General features: G+C 36.0%; 1 protein-coding gene across 2 annotated transcripts in view; it reads right to left on the bottom strand.

Moving 5' to 3' along the window:
* The window catches only part of CDH12 (cadherin 12), a 393,880-nt gene that overhangs the window by 307,745 nt on the left and 68,022 nt on the right, over nt 1-18,113 (bottom strand). Inside the window, exon 1 of one of the 2 annotated variants that reach the window (XM_026843111.1) lies at nt 8,801-8,889. The exons of the other annotated variant lie outside the window; for it this stretch is intronic. The gene's annotated coding sequence lies outside the window, so the exon portion shown is untranslated. Of the gene's footprint in view, nt 1-8,800; nt 8,890-18,113 lie in introns of those variants that run through there. 2 annotated transcript variants of the gene reach the window in all.

The raw sequence follows: 18,113 nt of genomic DNA, 5'->3' as shown, positions 1-18,113 counted from the left end.
GGAAGGGAAGGAAGGGAAGGAAGGGAAGGAAGGAAGGAATTCTCCATTTACATCAACAGCTCCTTAATCCAGAATTCTGCTTATCAGTCCTGTGAAGACTTGAGAGGTGCCTATTGAACGGTTTTACTCAGCAGTTCCTACCTAGCTCTTTGCACAGTATGTCTCTTAGCAACTACTCTGTTGCTCATCCATAATCATTTCACATTCTTTGTTACATAATTAGAAAACTGTGGGTTGTATCAGCAGTACATGACCCTGGGCCTTTAAGTGTATGACATAAAGGTGCAAGTCCCATATGCTCATTTATATAAATGCACTGAAATCTGCTGAAGAAAATTATTTTCTGGTACTGCAGAAATAAACCAACCACTGATTTTCAGAGTCTGCATTATCTTAGTTACGCAGATACTTGAATTGGTATACATGTGGCTTGAGTGCAGAAGGACACTAGAAACATGAGAGAGCTGTCTGGCAGATACATGTCTGTCTCCTTCCACAATATCTTCTCAATGTGCCCCTCTTCACATCAACCATTTATGGCATTTCACATGCGCCATTGTTTTTAAACTAGGACAATAGTACTATTTCTCAATTACATACAAAAGAGCATGAGGCCAAAGTTCAAGATATCCTTCTCAAATAAAAATGTGTATGCTTTTGTTTGACCTCCAGTGAGCATAGCGTATTTTACTGTCTTGATGCTTTTGAGAATCATAGGCACATTATCTAGTTCTATCAATAGATATTTATCCATCCATTCCTCCTTTTCTCATAGCATTTAAATGGCTTATAATCTGAAGGGAATTAATGCTCTCAGTATCTTTGAGATGGAAGAAATAAAATTCTCCTTTTACATATAGGATATAGAGTAACAAAGTGTTTCTGGTAGATTGGAGAGTTGAACCTATATATTTTTAATCTCAGACTAGGTCTTGTCTCTGGTTAAGCAATTATTAAAATAGCTGAAAAATGGATAGGTGCTTTCATCTTAACCCATGAAAGTAACACAACAGTATTTTTTTTAACACATATCATGTAAGACAATTTGATGCAAAAAATCTAAACCAAAAAATCAGGCTTCTGATTTTGCAACGTAAAAAGAAGCAAACAGGTATACCTTGATAGTTGTGCTGGGGTTAATTGGTGTAAGATTGGTATAGAATGGCAAAGGACAAAAGAAGAAATAAAAATAAATAAATAACAATAAACAAAAATTCATCTGTTTGGAAGGAGGAATAAGAAACAAGACCATGACTAGTCTCACAGTCAGAATTTGAATTTGGACATTGATAGGGAGTAAAAATGACTATAGCAAATGCTTTCGTTTGGATTTGTCTTGGTCTAAAGAGTGGAAAAAATGGAGTCCAAGTGTAAAGGGTATTAGAGGATGTTAACCAGAAAACAAAAAAGTAAAGGGAAATCCTTAAATAAGATTATGCTCTTCAGTGAAGAAACACTCATTAGTATGGTGTTGTAGGCAATTAAATATTTCTAACCTTAGAGATTTGGAAAAGCACAGGGGAACAAAGTGAGTACTTAAATTAATACCATTCTGTATGCCAGTTAAAATGAAATTCAGTCTAGTGAATAGGAGTGCACATTTCTAAAATCCAAATGCATACAAATATGAGATTTTTCATGTTAATAGGTCATAATTATTTATTATTTCAAAGGGATTTTACTAAAAGTTTTAATGCTTTAAAATTTTTATTTCCAGACTTTTTGTTACAGTTAAGGTCTCTGAAAGTGAAACTATAAACAACCCATCCTGTTACTGTCTTTTCACATTACCAAATACTGATTTTTCCAAATATGGAAGCTTAGTCTAAACTCTGGAACCCAAATGCCTTTCTTTCAGTCATGTATTCATTAGTAAAATATTCTGCAAGTCATGTTAGTCCCTCAAGCAGAGATGCCTAAACCACTCTTAACTGTTATTCCATCCAGAGAAACAGTTTCAAATAAGCGTGCTATCACTTTTTTTTTGTTTTGTTTTCCCCATCAAAAATGAAATGGATTTAATACAACTAAATATTTCAAAAGAATGCATAACTTTCTACATTTTTTTTCCCCCAGAACTTCTTCAAAACAAGCTAAAAAGCACCACATTGAGAAGTTTATTCATTTTCTTTCAGCTTCTCAGATCAGTATATTTTAGGAAGTTCTAATATGTTACAGAATCTTACATTTTGAATATTATACATTTTTATGTATCTTTTCTTAGACTTTCCTTTCATTAACTAACATTTCCATTCAGCTGACAAAAAAGTAAATTCACAAACTACTCTGAGTAAAAATAATATGAATCTGAAATCAGAAAATACTTCTACTGATTTTACTATATTTGAGTCCAGCTATTTTTGTTGCAGTTACCTTGGATATCCAGACAAAAAGGTAGTAAAAAGCAATGTCAGAAACAAATTATCACTAATGAAATACTGTGGAAACATAGAAAGAAATGGACTTTGTACAATGGTGGATTTTATTTTTATCAATTCTTTCAGAATGTCTCTCAGAAGCAATATTCAAAGAGGGAGTCTTTTGATGCAGTAGTAGTAGTAGTAGTAGTAGTAGCAGCAGTAGTAATCTCTGTGTGTTCTTTGTGCTATTCTAGCATTGCAAGAATATCACAAAAAGAAAAATAAAAATGTACTGTTTAGTAATATTAAAGTGAAGCTTAGAAAAGAGGTATAGATCTTAAACTGAAATGTTGAAAAAAGTATTTTAAATAAGTTGATGTTTCAAAATTGTTGCATTTTACACTCCTTATGTTATGAATAATAACTACGTCTGCTAAACCTTGAGGTAGTAAGGTGTCTTAAAGGAAGTTGCTGGACAATTAATTTACTAGTCAGGAAAATGGTTGGTACATGAAGACTGTGTTACATGCAGTCAAGTAGTGTTGCCCTACACATGCATTGGAGATGGTACTGGTAAGGTTGGTGTAGTATTTCTTGAAATCTGACATATTAATGAGCACCATATCAACATGGCACATAAAGAATAGACTCTTTTTCTGCCCTATTAAAACTAAAGTTGTATTACTTTGGACCTGACTTTTTTTTTTTTTTTTTTTTTTTTAAATTAATGGACAATCTTTCTTGTCCAAATTACAGCTGGCAGTGTAACAACATATTGAATTAGAAATCTCTCTTCCTCATCTCACCTATGAAATACAGCAGAAGGAGAAGAATAGTTAATATTCACACTCGGTTATATTTGAACAGAGAGAGTTAACAAGAATATTTTGTCCATTCCTGGCCATACAGGTATCATCATCTGTACATTTAAATACCTTACAAATGAAAGGGAAGGACACTAATTCCCTCCAAAGATCATGTCCATAATGTCTTCAGGATATTTGCTGTTAAAAACTTCAAGCCAAGACATACAGTAGGTGGGGTGGTCTCCTTGGGGAACTAAATAGTTTACCTTTAATTGTATGTCTCCTCCACTGAACATGATAGGTTTCTCATGTGATATAGGACTGTTGTAAGCTACTGTGTTGGTTTTGGCTGGGATAGAGTTAATTTTCATCATAGTAGCCAATATTGGGCTCTATTTTGTATTTGTGATGAAAACAGTGCTGATAACACAGCGTTGGTTTAGTTACTGCTGAGCAGTGCTGAGTTAAAGCCTCTTCTGCTCCTCACCCCACCCCACCAGCAAGTAGGCTGGGGGTGCACCAGAAGTTGAATGGACACAACTGGGACAGCTGACCCCAACTGACCAAGGGGATATTCTATACCATATGATGGCATGCTCAGCATATAAAGTTGCAGGAAGAAGAAGGAACGTGGGGACATTCAGGGTGATGGCATTTGTCCTCCCAAATAACAGTTATAAACAATGGATCCCTGCTTTCCTGGAGATGGCTGAGCACCTGCCTGCTGATGGGTAGTGGTGAATGAATTCCTTTTCTTGCTTTGCTTGAAAGTGTGACTTTTGCTTTACCTATTAAACTGACTTAATCTCAGCCCATGAGTTTTCTTTCTTTTACTCTTCCAATTCTCTCCCCCATTCCACCGGGGGGGGATGAGTGAGCGGATGTGTGGTGCTCATTTGCCAGCTGGGGTTAAACCATGACAGTGACACACCAGGGTGCCAAGTATCTCTGGTTATTAGCAAACATTTCTCAGTCTTGACTAGATTCCAGTGGTTGCCTCAGAAATCCTGAATAATACACTTTGTACACCTGGTGCATTAAAAAAAAAAAATCATTTTATCCCATTATTGTAATGGGCAATAGAATGCCAAGAACATATTAACTACAGTGCCAATAATGAATATAATGCATAATGTAGTGAACAGTTTTCATTTCAACTGTTTTGCATAATTCTTGTAAGACTAACTATAAAATGATCTGACTGTACTTATAAAAAATTGTTTTACTTATTCTCTCTCTTTTCTGTGTAATTTTGCAATTATAATTAATTCCTGAGTTTTATATGAAATAATTACATAGTTTTAAAAAATGATGTATTTTGGGGACTCATTAAAACTTTTAACTACATCTAGCACTGGGCTGCTTTAAAAATATTACAGGCTACGACCTGAAGAAAATAAAATGGCAGCTACTGTTATACACTTTCATGAAAGAAAGTGGATACAAAATACATTTAATGATGTATTCTGGTTACTTATGAATGAATTTAAATAATTTCAAACACTGACATTTACTAAACTAAGTAATATACCTATTACAAACAACACATTCTTTCCAAAATTATAACTTTCTTTATATTCATGGAAAAAGTTTGAAATGGGCTAATCTTGTTTGAATGTTTGGTTTGACTCAGCTGGAGAAGGGAAAGAAAGAAAAAAAAAAAAGTGTAATAGCATAATCAAAGGATGTACACACTGATGATACTAGACAGTGATTCTCATTCCAGAGACATGCAAGAGAACTCAGAAATCTTTTTTCAGTCATAGTAATCTTGAAGGGAAAAGTGAAAGCAAAAATAAAATTCAATATCAATATATACTCAGTGGTTGGACTAGCACCATCCCTATTAAATAAATACCATTATAGATAGCATCAAATTAGTTAATTGTGGGGGAAAAAAAAAAAAAAAAAAAAAAATAAACTCTTCTTAAGCATGAAAATGTTTGGACACCCCTTCTCTTCACATTTTAAAGGGGTCTTAATAGAACCCACGGAGTCTAGAATAGAAGAACAGATTAGTTAGAACTTCCAGAAAATGTTTCCTATCTGAAAAATAAGAGTACTAACTGTTCTTGAAGAGAAATCTGAATGTTTTTCAATGTTTTTCCTAATTCCATATAGTAAGCAATGTTTTTTAAGACTGTGTCAAATGGGAAGTAAACATTGCCAGAAAATAAAGAGGGGTCAATGGTCATGTCAGCCATTAGAGTGGTACACCCTTTTATGTTGCAAACGTTGACTTGAATGCACTCCAAGCATTATAACTGTCATACTCAATATTCAAACCTGAACTCTACCAGCGGAATGAAGTCATTGTGACTCTCTTCACACAAATGCAAGAGCTCTTTGAGTGTATCATAAAATTCTCTATTCAGCTTTCTTAAGAGTGGATTTTTATTTCAATGACTTGTAATGAAGGAATGATTACAAATTTATCTTAGTCTACGCACTATTGATTTCAGTCAGCTGAGCTGCAAAGCATGGATGGTGAAGTCTGTGCACCTAAAATAATCCTTAAAATATACCTTAAGAAGTGTATGAGTAAAAAACCCAAACCCCACAGATCTGCATTACAGGAATCTGATTTACAACCTGGCAAAAAAAGTCTAGTTTTCGTGATTATGAGAAACTAAGAGTAGGCAAGTTCTGTCACACAACATTCATGATATTTATTAGATGATGAATGCTAACACAATTTTTTGCTCAGTGAGATGAATTAGGTATTTGAAAGAGATCACCTTCCGAATTGCCTTTCTGTCCTCAGCCATGTAACTTTAAAATGGCTGCCTTTCATGTTTCAGTTAAAGACAATTTTTCATAGCTTAATGTAGCCCTCTAAACATTTACTAGCAAACAGCCAGTAGCTATGTGGACAGCAGTGCATTATATAATTCAAACTCCACTATATATTCAGGAGGGGAAAGTGAGATACCCATTTATTTTTCCAAGACATGACTTTAAATTTGAAATATTTATCAGATTCAGCCTGCCAAGTTCAATATACTAGTTTACTCTGGTAGAGAAACATAAAAGAATATGTGATATCTCAGTGCAAAGTAATCTTTCTTTTGTACCTCATTTTCATCTGGTATTGATCAAGATAACTGAAGCAATCTCATTTGATGCCAGCAGATAAACTGGCTAGGAGTTGGCTTCTTCTTAGTATATCAGTAAAGAGGTAAGTACTGGATTCTGGACTCTTCCTCCTCTCATCCTCCACCCAATCTATACCATATTTGCAGTGATGTGATAGATAACAACACTTTTCAATTATTTTACAAGTTAAACTCTTTAAAGTTTTATATTTCTTACCTCTTTATTTTCTAAAATATTCCCATTTTCTTAGCACAATTTATTATTCTGATCTTACCCTCTATTGTGTTTTTCTTCAGCAGTAGGATCATAATTTTCACACTGTCACAGATCTTGCTATTGCTACAGTTCAACGTAGTTCATGGAAAGCCACTCACATTTACTTCCTAATTGTTTTACAGCTATAGACTCTTTTACAGGTATACTGTGATGTGTCTTTAGAACTCTTTCTTCACAAGTCTGAAATTTCTAATATGCTTTGTTTCCTTATTTTGGAGTGAGTCATTTCACAGTAGGGCCAGATGAGTCATGTCAGTACTGCTGCTTTATCACAATGCTGCATTTCTACTTGATAGAAGAGAGTAAGTTGTAGGAACTTAAATGTGTTTCTTTTTTCTAATACGTTTTCTTTCCTGGTTCTTATTCTCCACAACTTACTTTAATCCCCACAATTCACATTAATCTAGAATCTATCTATTGTCAGCTCGACTTTGAACTGTCTGTTATCTGAATATCCTAATTCCGTGTGCTCAGATTTTTGTCTTTTTCAGCTGTTATATTATTATGTATACAATGTGTTAATGCAGTTGCCTGATTCAGGGGTCTTAAATTCCCCTTCCTCCTAAAGCTAGGATATTCAGTATGTTCAAAAGTGATTAAATTCCTTAGTAGCATTCCATAAGGTATGTTGAACATAGAGAAAAAAACTTCCTGAGAAGCTCTTCTTTGGAGAAAATGGCACTGAGAACAGTGACACAAACACTTGCACAGAAGTATAGTGATATAGCAGTCCTCTATTTTAGTTTTACATGTAAAATTTCCTTTTACGAGTTACAATAAGTTTCTCCCCAAATTCTGCTAGATTCTTCCCACAGGTGACTCTGTAAAATATGCTATATTGTTTTGGACCAGGAACCCCAGTATTTTGACTTCAGTTCTGCAAGACAGAAAATGCCTCAAAAAGAATGAGAAATACATTGAAAACAAAGGGTAGCATTCCTTCTCACCTTTCAATTGCAAGGATTATTAGGTTTGGAGGTTGCATCCAAAGTATTGTACTTAATGGACATCATGGGAAACATTCTCCATTAAATTGCCTTTTCCCTTCTACATCACTGAATGCTTTTGTTTTTATCATTTGCATGATCATTTCACTAGGGGTCTTTTACTTTATTCGATACTTTTCATCAAAGAAAAAAATCAGTTTACTAATCTTCTCTATTTAGCTTAAATAACACAGAAAGCATTAAAACAAGCTTTTAGCATGAGCTGGACAGAAGCATATTAAAAAAGGTTAGACCATAAACAATATGTGCTCGCATAAAGCACAGTCAGAATTACTTTTTTAAAGATTAATAGTCAATAAAGATATTTATATTCTTGACTATTTGGCCAAAGTCATCACGCTTGATGGTCATTATGTTATAATCAGATGTCATATCCAATTATTAACCAATTACTCTATAGATAAATTAGAACTGTAAACTAAAATCCTTACAAGCTGACTACCATGTATGAAAAACATTATGGTTGCACAAGCTAATTTCTTTGTATCAAACTCTTCTGAATGGATTTTTGCAATTTATGTATTTTAGGCTGAGCAGTTTCTCTTATTTCCCTAGAGAAAGAAATTACTATCATGATTATTGCATCAGTATTTTAAACATTGATTTTCAAAAGGCAAATAAGGAAAGAGTTAACAGCTATTTTCTATTTATGATGAAAAGTGTCAAGAGCTTGAAAAAATAAAAGATAAAGAACATAATTCCTGATCAAAAAACCAAACCTGCTCAGTGATAAATGGTCAAAGAAGCAGTGAGGAGAATGGAGAAGAGATATCACTAAGCCAGAAAATTTAAAAAAATACATTCTACCTAGCTACACTGACAGTGTAACACATAGGAATAAGCAGATCCCACTTAAAGGAATATTACCGCTTCATATAAAATACTTTCCTTTTCCTCCACATAAATTTCCCCCTATCCCAAATCAAAAGCTTCTTAAAGTTTGGCTTATAAAGTCAACATAGGACTTGTTCTTTCACCACTATAAGGATGTTTATTGAACTCTAGAGTCCAAATCTTGCATGCTATCAGGTTTCCAGTCACTCAGCAACCAATCTGTCATCTTTACTCCAGTTATAAAAAGTTTTATAACCTTTCTGTCTTTAACTGCGGTTTGCTATCCTTTCACTACGTTTCTGTGCTGGGAAATAAACCAGGAGCTGCAGGAAACCCCTCCAGCTTAAAACACTTAGAACTTGTATAGCAAGTACTTTATGCCCAGTACAGCTGCTGGCAGAGAAATTGGCTCCGATCTTACCTCCCACGTCTCCTGTAGCTCAACCGCTTCCGCTGGGTAGTTGTTTATTTCTCTTTTCCTTTCATATCCCTGACCTTTTTTCTAATGTGTTGAGCTGAGTTTGGAGTCACAGTGATGAATGAGATGTGATGATGAGAATCATAGTGAGGGTGCAGCGTGCAGGGCTGTTTCTCGGGCAGCATAGTAGCAGACAGAGGAGGGGGGAAGTGGAAATCTGACAGGTTTAGCTTGCTGACAGCCCATGTTTATAGGCTCTGTAAAGAATACAGATGAGACAGAGGAAAGGCAGAGACGACAATGACATAATAAATCTTAGCCACAGTGTTTTCAGCTCAAAAAAAGTGAAGAAATAAAATCAAGTTTGGGATGCTGTTAATGGTTAGGCTGTCACAGAATTGAACCTCTTCACTGTCTGCTTCTCTGGATGAGATTAATAGATATACCAGACGCCTCTGTACAGTACTTCTGCCATCTGCACAGAAAATTGCAGCCCTCTCTCCCCTCTGACCACAAAATACTTTAAGTAATAAATGAGTTAGGCATTCTAGTTCCAGTACACAGGGTGATATATCTGCATACTTCTCACCAATAGACACCAACACACCTACAGCAAAACTTTACTTAATGCTTGGAAAGTATTTGAAAAAATAAAAAAATAAATTTAAAAAATAAAAAACAGAGAAGTGGTAAGAATAAGCTGACCAGCCTCCACTCTGAAAGCAGCAGTCATCTCCTCAGCTCCTTCAGACACCCTGTCTGACTTCAGTGGAGCTGTCAGTTTGTATCAGTTGAGGTACTTGCTTCTAGTTTTCATTTGGTAAAAATTCCAAGTAAACTTTGACTAAATTCCAAACCACTAAATAAAGATTTCACGATTTTAGCTAATATCAAATTTGTAAATATTTAGATTTTTTTCCCCCTCCAAGGTCCCAGATACAGTAAAAGTTCCCTTCCGTCTTTTGAATAAATCCAGCATGAGAATGACTTCTGCAATGCAATCTGATCATCCACCCTACCTCCAATAGGCTACATTTTGCAGACAGACTTCTGAGCTGCTCTCATTTCTCAAGTTCCACTTATTCCTACAACTTTTCACAGTTCCCATTTATGAAAAAGTAAGATCAAGAATGTCAACTATCACTGCAAAATACTTTCATTATTTTTAACTAGTTATAATTACCATCACCAAGCAACAAAAGACAATCAAAGTAAGAGCAGCCTTCTACCCAGTTACTGGCAAGGATAATGCAGAGTTCCTTTCTTGTCAGAAGCTGTAAAGTCTGTATCAATTTTCATACATATGAGTCCAGTGATAGGAAGGGGATATATAATATTTATCTTCCTGCCCTTTGCAGATTATCTTATTGTTGAATATACTAAAGAGAAGGCGGCCATTATACCCAACTGAACTAATAGAAGAGGTCAAAGAGCTCCTTAGGTACTCTAATTTAGACAAAAGAAACACACTGAAAACATGGATGTATTTCCCCTGCCGTCTTCCAATAGTAACTTCTACTTTCAGGCCAGCTTTCAATGCTTTCAATAGCTCATTTGTTAATTGGAGTCTGGTTTGCCTCCAAAATTATGAATGTCATCCTACAGGTCTAATCCACACAAGGTTGGCTGACCCATCCATCAGCATGCAAAAGCGTAAACCTTAGCTTTACGTGTGTGTGTGAAAGGCAGAGGCGCAGGGGACAAGTAGTGTTGTTTCCTGTAACTGACCATTAGACCAATACACCCTTGTTGAGTCAGGAACATGTGTTAAACTTATACAAACTAGGATTCATAGAAAGGGAAAGTTTTCATGAAAACCAGACTTAACGCATGCAAAAAAAAAGAACACAAGGATAATCCCTAACCATTTCTGAGAGAGAGGAGAACGATTATGCTAAAGTTGGCAGTGAGAAGACTTTCATCTTAAGATCTCAATTATACAGAGCCCTCAGTAGTCAGTAAACTAGAGAAGTGCTTTGATAACATATATTAACAGAGTTTGTTATTTTGCAGAATTAAGACAGTTTAGATGTTTAGCCAGTTTAGCCAGTATCTCCTAGAAAGACAAGAATCACAGCACAGAAACTGATTTTCAATTTCCTAACTTATTTTGAAATGATGCTGCATTACACATGCCTGCCTTATAACTGCTTGTCCTGAACAACCAAGTTCTGTATTAAATGGTATATACTTACCAGCTCCATTATAATTATGCAGAATAATGTTATTTCTTATATTCTTTCTAGATAAATAATGACAATCCAACAAAAAGGAAATTATCTACAAAAAAATTACATTTCTTGTAATTATTTCCTTTGACACAATTTTAAAATGCTATCAGCTCTTCTCCTATAAAAATAAGGAGGGTGTGAAAAAGAAAATATTAAAAATATTAATAGTTACATAAATAGGAATAATAATACAAATGTATGATTTAAAAAAAAAAAAAACAAAAAAAAAAACACCAAAACAAAACCCACCCAGGATTAATCAATGTGCACATGTGGTACTTACCAGAGATCCAATCTTGTATATGTTCTCTTGAAATTACTTCCAATTAATACAGTTTTTTCATCGTAGTTATAGTTCAGTTTTTCATTTACGTCTACAGTTGAAAATTGTCAAATTGACAAGCTAAGCCCCAAGCTTTTACTGCCTGTACTGATCCTTTTAAACAGATTAGAATAAGAAAGACTGATTCTGTGATTCGTTTAGGCAAAGGGGAAAGAAGGCAGAAAAGTTTTTACAGTTATTCCTGTATAGTACTAATTCTAGCTCTTCTGATCTGCTAACTTGTGACAACAGTGGCTTTTAATGCTCATGCCTGACCCTTCTCTGGTCTCCATTAGTTTCATATTTCTCTGAAATACAGAGCACCTCAAAACAAAAAAGGTCGCTCACACAAAGAGATGAGAAGTGCACGTTTTCTACCAACTGGTAATTATTTTTTGTAAGCATATGCATCTTCCCAGCATTTTCTTCAGAGTATAAAAACAAACCTAACCTCTACAGTCAAATACCCTTATGTTTTGTTCTTTGCTTTTCAAAAATTTCTCTCTGGGGGTGTAGCTGAACAGCAAGAAAAAAATTTTGGTAGAAGCATAAAGTGTCTACCCACCCAAAGTCAAGCTGTCATCTCAGCTGGGGATGCTGACATTCAATGTTACATTCAGCTAAAGATAGAATGAGTGAGACTGCTGCCTAATAGGACTATCGTCAGTGGAACTGTTTCATCCCAGACCTGGAGACTACTTCTATTCTTCTTCTGAAAATATAATTCTCACTCTTTCCAGACTTTTGCCTAAACAAACCTTTCTTAGTCACTTCTTGATTTTGTAAAAAAATCTATTATATTTATCTCTTATACCTTAGTTATTTGCATCTGCTTCTTCATTTTGTCTGTGTTAATTCCCATCTTACTAAGTAGGATTTTAAATCCTAACACTGTAAGTATTATTTATAAAATCAAGGATTAGGGATGGCTCTGAGGTTTAGAGTATCTGGGTGTTCCACTTCAAAATGAATAATGGCAAAGAAGGTTGCTTGAGTGAAGTTAGCTAAATTAACATCTTACTTTCTTAACAGAGAGTTAGACCTAGCACAAGATAACTTCAGGAAACTCCCCAGACTGTACAAAACTTCCTCTGTTTTAACAGCTGCTTCAGAGAAAAAATTATTGAATTCAGGCAGAGACAGGATTGGACATTTTGTCACTGATTTCCTATGGGAAGTCTAAAAACTTCACTAGCTAATTAAGATCTAAAAATTACTCCTTTTCTTGGTAGCATGCTGTAGGGGCTCACTGTACATCAAAGATAAAATGCAAGACCACTGCCAACACCAAGCTTAGAGTGGAATCAATGGAAATTATATCAGTGTCATGGAGGACCTCATTCCAGTATTTAAGAAGAATCAAAAAGTTAGTTTGCCCATAAATTGGCTTTTTATACTACTCATTTGTTGCGGAGGGAATAGTAATTGAATCTGGGAATCTAAATGTTCTGGGATACACTATATAGCTAGCAAATTCAGCTCCTCTCCTACTTCCTGCCCAGACGTCTCAGGCCTGTAACAGTATCATGTTTCACGGAGGTCTTTCTATCTGAAAAAAAGGTGTGTGGGAAAAGTGCCAGTCAGTTGTCTTCTGGTTATACTTCTGTAGCATCACTAGAACTCTCTTGTGCAGTCCAAGTAGCCTCTTTGATGGACAGACTGGGGAAGCATCTCTTACCAGTTGGTGTTGTGACTGGATCATCTTCTCCAGTTTTCTATTGCTACATACACAGGTAATTTCTGATTTGTACAAGGGAATTAGGCTGTAGATGCAAATAAAAGATCTCTGAGATTAACTTTTCCAGCCTCCTTGAGGTCTTCGTCTTTTTACTACCAAGCAACACAGGATTAATCTGGCTCTAAGAGGGGACGTAGTTATCTAATCAATGAGGTCAGTAATTATTTTTTTAGAACATCACTTTGTGCTCGTCAGTCAAACACACAGCTTTTGTATCTGTATTAACAACCAGGTGGAGTTTACTAAATAAACAGAACAACTGTTACCAGATCAGGCATGGTTTTGTAGAAATATCTAGTCTCCAAACAGGGACTCTAGCTAACTGAACAGCATCTAAACAATTCAGTGAGATATCAAGACAAAGCTAAAACTATCAAGCCCAAATGATACCCTTTTTGCACTATGTCCTAAGCTTTGATAACAATGCAGAGCTAAAGCAGCCAGTTTTCCTGTGAAAAATCTCTTAGCAGTGTCAAGGAAAGGAACAGCCTGACCCCTAAAAGACACACTGAGGGAAGAATAGCACAGAGGAAGGGCTCAGGCTGTGTATATGAGATCTGCAAATGAATAAAGACATCCTCAAAAGGGGTTCAGAATTAAACAGTTAATCAAAAGGCTGTGCAGTAAGGATCTCCTCATCTTACTGGAAGGGCACATCAGGGGAAGAGCAGGAAGTGGATATAATAATGTGCACTGACTTCCTGAGGAATTTCACAGTCTGGTGAGAGAAGAAACCTCGCTGCTTCTTTTTAAATCCCATATGATGCATGATTCACCCTAGGAATAAGATTTAGTTATGGAGGAAGAAATGCTAGGAGTTATCATCACACATAAAACTTTCAAATTTTATTTGCATGAGGCAGTCGTTCCTTTCGGTTTTAGTGATTTTTTTTTTTCCTAAATTCCCTAAGGGCAAGGCACAATATTTTTAGATTAGTTGTAGTTTGGAAGAGAAATCTTAGTCTTCCAACTTCAATTTAAGAGAGTAGACTAAATTCTCTCCTGCTTTTTCCATACATCTACCAGCTTCTGAAAGGTCATGCAAAGAGGAACTTGTTGTGGAGCTTTCATCTAGGCTGCTAAGACCTGACCTGGCATTCCTCTTAGTGCAATATTTGATACTGCTATCACAAAAAAGAAAAACGGGGTATGAAATTTATTTACAGTGCTTTATTTGTTACACACATTACCAGCTCTCACAGATGAAACAGAATCTGAACTCAAGTCTTGGCATGAAAAATAGTGTTGGAACTCATTAAATCGGCTTGAATAATATAGCAGGATAGCATCCCTGTTGGAAAATCTGAATTTAGTGTCATCATCTTTCTCAAAATAAAGTGTTAATGATTCCTCTTATGAACTTCAAGCATATGAAATGAACTTAGACAATCTGTTTTCTCAAGAACTGAAGAAAATAATTTCAAATATATAAAAAGGAATAAAACTTAGACAGCAACCTTAACATTTCTCCCATTCCATCATTTGGGTTGACGATTTCTACAATTTTTAAAGAATCTTAAGTACAATAATATTTGTATAAATACATATGACAATCTTCAGAGTAAAGTCTCAGTAAGTCAGAATTTACTCAGTAAAATTTTGCCTGGATGAGAAACTGATGATTTGTCCCACTATGAATAACAATGTATCTCCATGCTAATAAATAAAAATGTTATATCTTTGCATGTGTATAGGTACATATATATACATGAAAATTATAAACAGTACCTATCTGAATGTTACATACACATGTACATATATATAGTACATATATACACAAGTTCAAAGCAGAATAAATACCTACAAGTTAACATATTACCATTATATGTAATAGAAAATCACAGCTATGTTAGCAAAAGACTAACCCAGACCTGTGTAACTGTGGCAATTGTCTCACATAAGCTTAAAACACAGCATCTAATAGCACAAACAATAGATATTAAGTAATTCTGTAGCACAACTAACCTCCATGCCATTTTAGAGTTTAGAACAAGGAGTGCGTATAAAGGTAAAGAAGAATTTATTAGAAACTCCTTCTCATTGAAGTTTAGATTCCATAAGGTATATAGAAATTCTACTGGTTACTACAAGGTTTTTTCCTCCAGAAACTGAGTAATTGTAAAATACCCATGTTTACATCACTGAATCTCACTCTATTTTTAAACACTGTTTACCTACTTAAAGTGGATGGTCTTAAGGACTGGGATAGATCAGGTAGATTAAAAAAAGAGAATTGGAACCAGATTTTTAAACATATATTTGTTGCTATATTAAAACATTTTCACTCTATTCATAAACCATACTGACAGTTTAGAAAATCAGCAAAATCCTTAGGTATAATAAACAAGCTTTTCTTTCCATCATTTACTTCGTTCTCTCTTTGCTATGATACATGTATAAAAACGTGAAAAACACAGTGTACAGCAATTTAACAAGAACCAACACTATATTAATAATCCTACTACCTGATCTTCCAATTGTGAGCCAGCTCCATATTACAGAGAATAATCTCACCCGTGAGCCACTTGCTGAATGACCAGGAATGCTTAAACTGCCTGTCCTGGCCTCTGGCCCTAGACACACACCAAATATGATAAATTATGATTTATTGTATCATGAAGTTCACTATTTAATTGGTCCAGTCCTGTCTGAATTTTAGTATATACACACTACTTAATTCAGTACACTTGCACTCAATATGCTGCTGTTGAAAACAACACTAAAATTCAAGCGTTCATACACAGGAAAGGAAAGGAAAAATATAAAGGGCGCTTTCTCAGATCTAAATGCATATATTTTAACTTGCAAACAATCAGCAAACTTCCTAAAGCTTGCCTATTCCACTATACATATATATATATATATCTATATATCTATCTATAGATATCTATATAGATATCTATCTATATCTATCTATATCTATCTATCTATCTATAGATATCTATAGATATCTATATAGATATCTATCTATAGATAGATAGATAGATAGATAGATAGATAGATAGATAGATATAATCTCACAGAATCATAGAATCACGTAGGTTGGAAAGGACCTTGAAGATCACCCAGTCCAACCATTAACCTCACACTGACAGTTCCCAACTATACCATATCAGCACTATGTCGACCCGACTCCTAAACACCCCCAGGGATGGGGACTCCACCACCTACCTGGGCAGGCCATTCCAACACCTAACAACCCCTTCTGGAAAGAAATGCTTCCTAATACCCAGTCTAAACCTTCCCTGGTGCAACTTAAGGCCATTATCTCTTGTCCTACAGCTTTTTACTTCATTAAAGAGGCTCACCCCCAGCTCTCTGCAACCTCCTTTCAGGTAGCTGTAGAGGGCAATGAGGTCTCCCCTCAGCCTCCTCTTCTCCAGACTAAACACCCCCAGTTCCCTCAGCCGCTCCCCGTACAACCTGTGCTCCAGACCCTGCACCAGCTCCGTTGCCCTTCTCTGGACACGCTCGAGTCATTCAATGTCCTTTTTGTAGTGAGGGGCCCAAAACTGAACACAGGAATCGAGGGGCGGCCTCACCAGTGCCGAGTACAGTGGTCAGATCCCTTCCCTGTCCCTGCTGGCCACGCTATTGCTACACAAGCCAGGATACCATTGGCCTTCTTGGCCCCCTGGGCACACTGCTGGCTCCTGTTCAGACAGCTGTCAATCAGCACCCCCAGGTCCCTCTCTGACTGGCAGCTCTCCAGCCACTCCTCCCCAAGCCTGTAGCGCTGCTGGGGGTTGTTGTGGCCCAAGGGCAGCCCCCGGCATTTGGCCTTATGGAAACTCCTCCAGTTGGCCTCAGCCCATGGCTCCAGCCTGTCCAGGTCTCTCTGCAGAGCCTCCCTACCCTCGAGCACATCAACACTCCCACCCAACTTGGTGTCATCTGCAAACTGACTGAGGGTGTAGCAGATCATCAATAAAGACGTTAAACAGGAGTGGCCCCAAAACTGAGCCCTGAGGGACACCACTGGTGACTGGCCACCAACTGGATTTAACTCTGTTCACCACAACTCTTTGGGCTTGGTCATCCAGCCAGATTTTTACCCAGCGTGCAATCATACACATCGTGAGCAGTCAGTTTATCAGGAGAATGCTGTGGGAAATGGTGTCCAAGCCCTTACTAGAGTGAAGGTAGACAACATCCACAACCTTTCCCTCATCCAATAATCAGGTCACCCTGTCATAGAAGATCAGGTTTGTCAGGCAGGACCTGCCTTTCTAAAATCCATGCTGACTGGGCCTTGTCATCAGGTTGTCCCACAGGTGTTTTGTGATTTTACTCAGGATGATGTACAATATATATGCTATATTGTTTGGCTCCATTAATGATAAATATAATGAATGCAAAAAGTAACTCACTATGCAGTGTAAGTAACTCTGGTAGAATGGACAGAAATAGCTAAAGCAGTTTTGTAAAGTAAAGCAATGTTTTTATGCAGCTGGAAAAAGTTTTCCACACTCTAGAAATAAATAAATAAATGTCTAAATTACAGTTTTATGTTGGGTACTCACCATTTTAGACATTTTCTACTTATTAATTTAAGAGTTTTCTGTGCAAATAGCTTATCTCTATGTATACATTATCCTTTGAATATTTGGAGAGGAAGGCGAGATTGAACAGTTCTCTAGAAAGTAGTTATGAAAAGCCATAATATATTGAGTACTTCTTATCTATTCCTATTTGAATCTGTTCCTTCTACCAATTTTTAAACCTCCTATTGTATTACCTCTTCTATATGTATACAAAGCAAAACTGAAGCTATTTGTTCATACTTCCATTATCTGGTTACCTTTATGACAAAGTCAGTCTCATGACAGTCTAGATGAAAGAATGTCCCCTCATTTATTGCCAGCATGCTTGATATTGACTCTGAGGTGTCTCATAGGTTTCTACAAGTTGTAGAAACCTCCAGAAAAATCCTTATACATTACTCCAACCTAAGCAGAGAATTTTACATAAAATGCCTTTTCCAATCATAAGTGATGGCATATAAGGATATCCTTGGGATTTGGG

This window comes from Athene cunicularia (assembly GCF_003259725.1).
Source record: "Athene cunicularia isolate RWA chromosome 2 unlocalized genomic scaffold, athCun1 chr2_part1, whole genome shotgun sequence".
Taxonomy (NCBI): Eukaryota; Metazoa; Chordata; class Aves; order Strigiformes; family Strigidae; genus Athene; species Athene cunicularia.
This window is presented reverse-complemented; position numbering and strand designations above follow the sequence as displayed.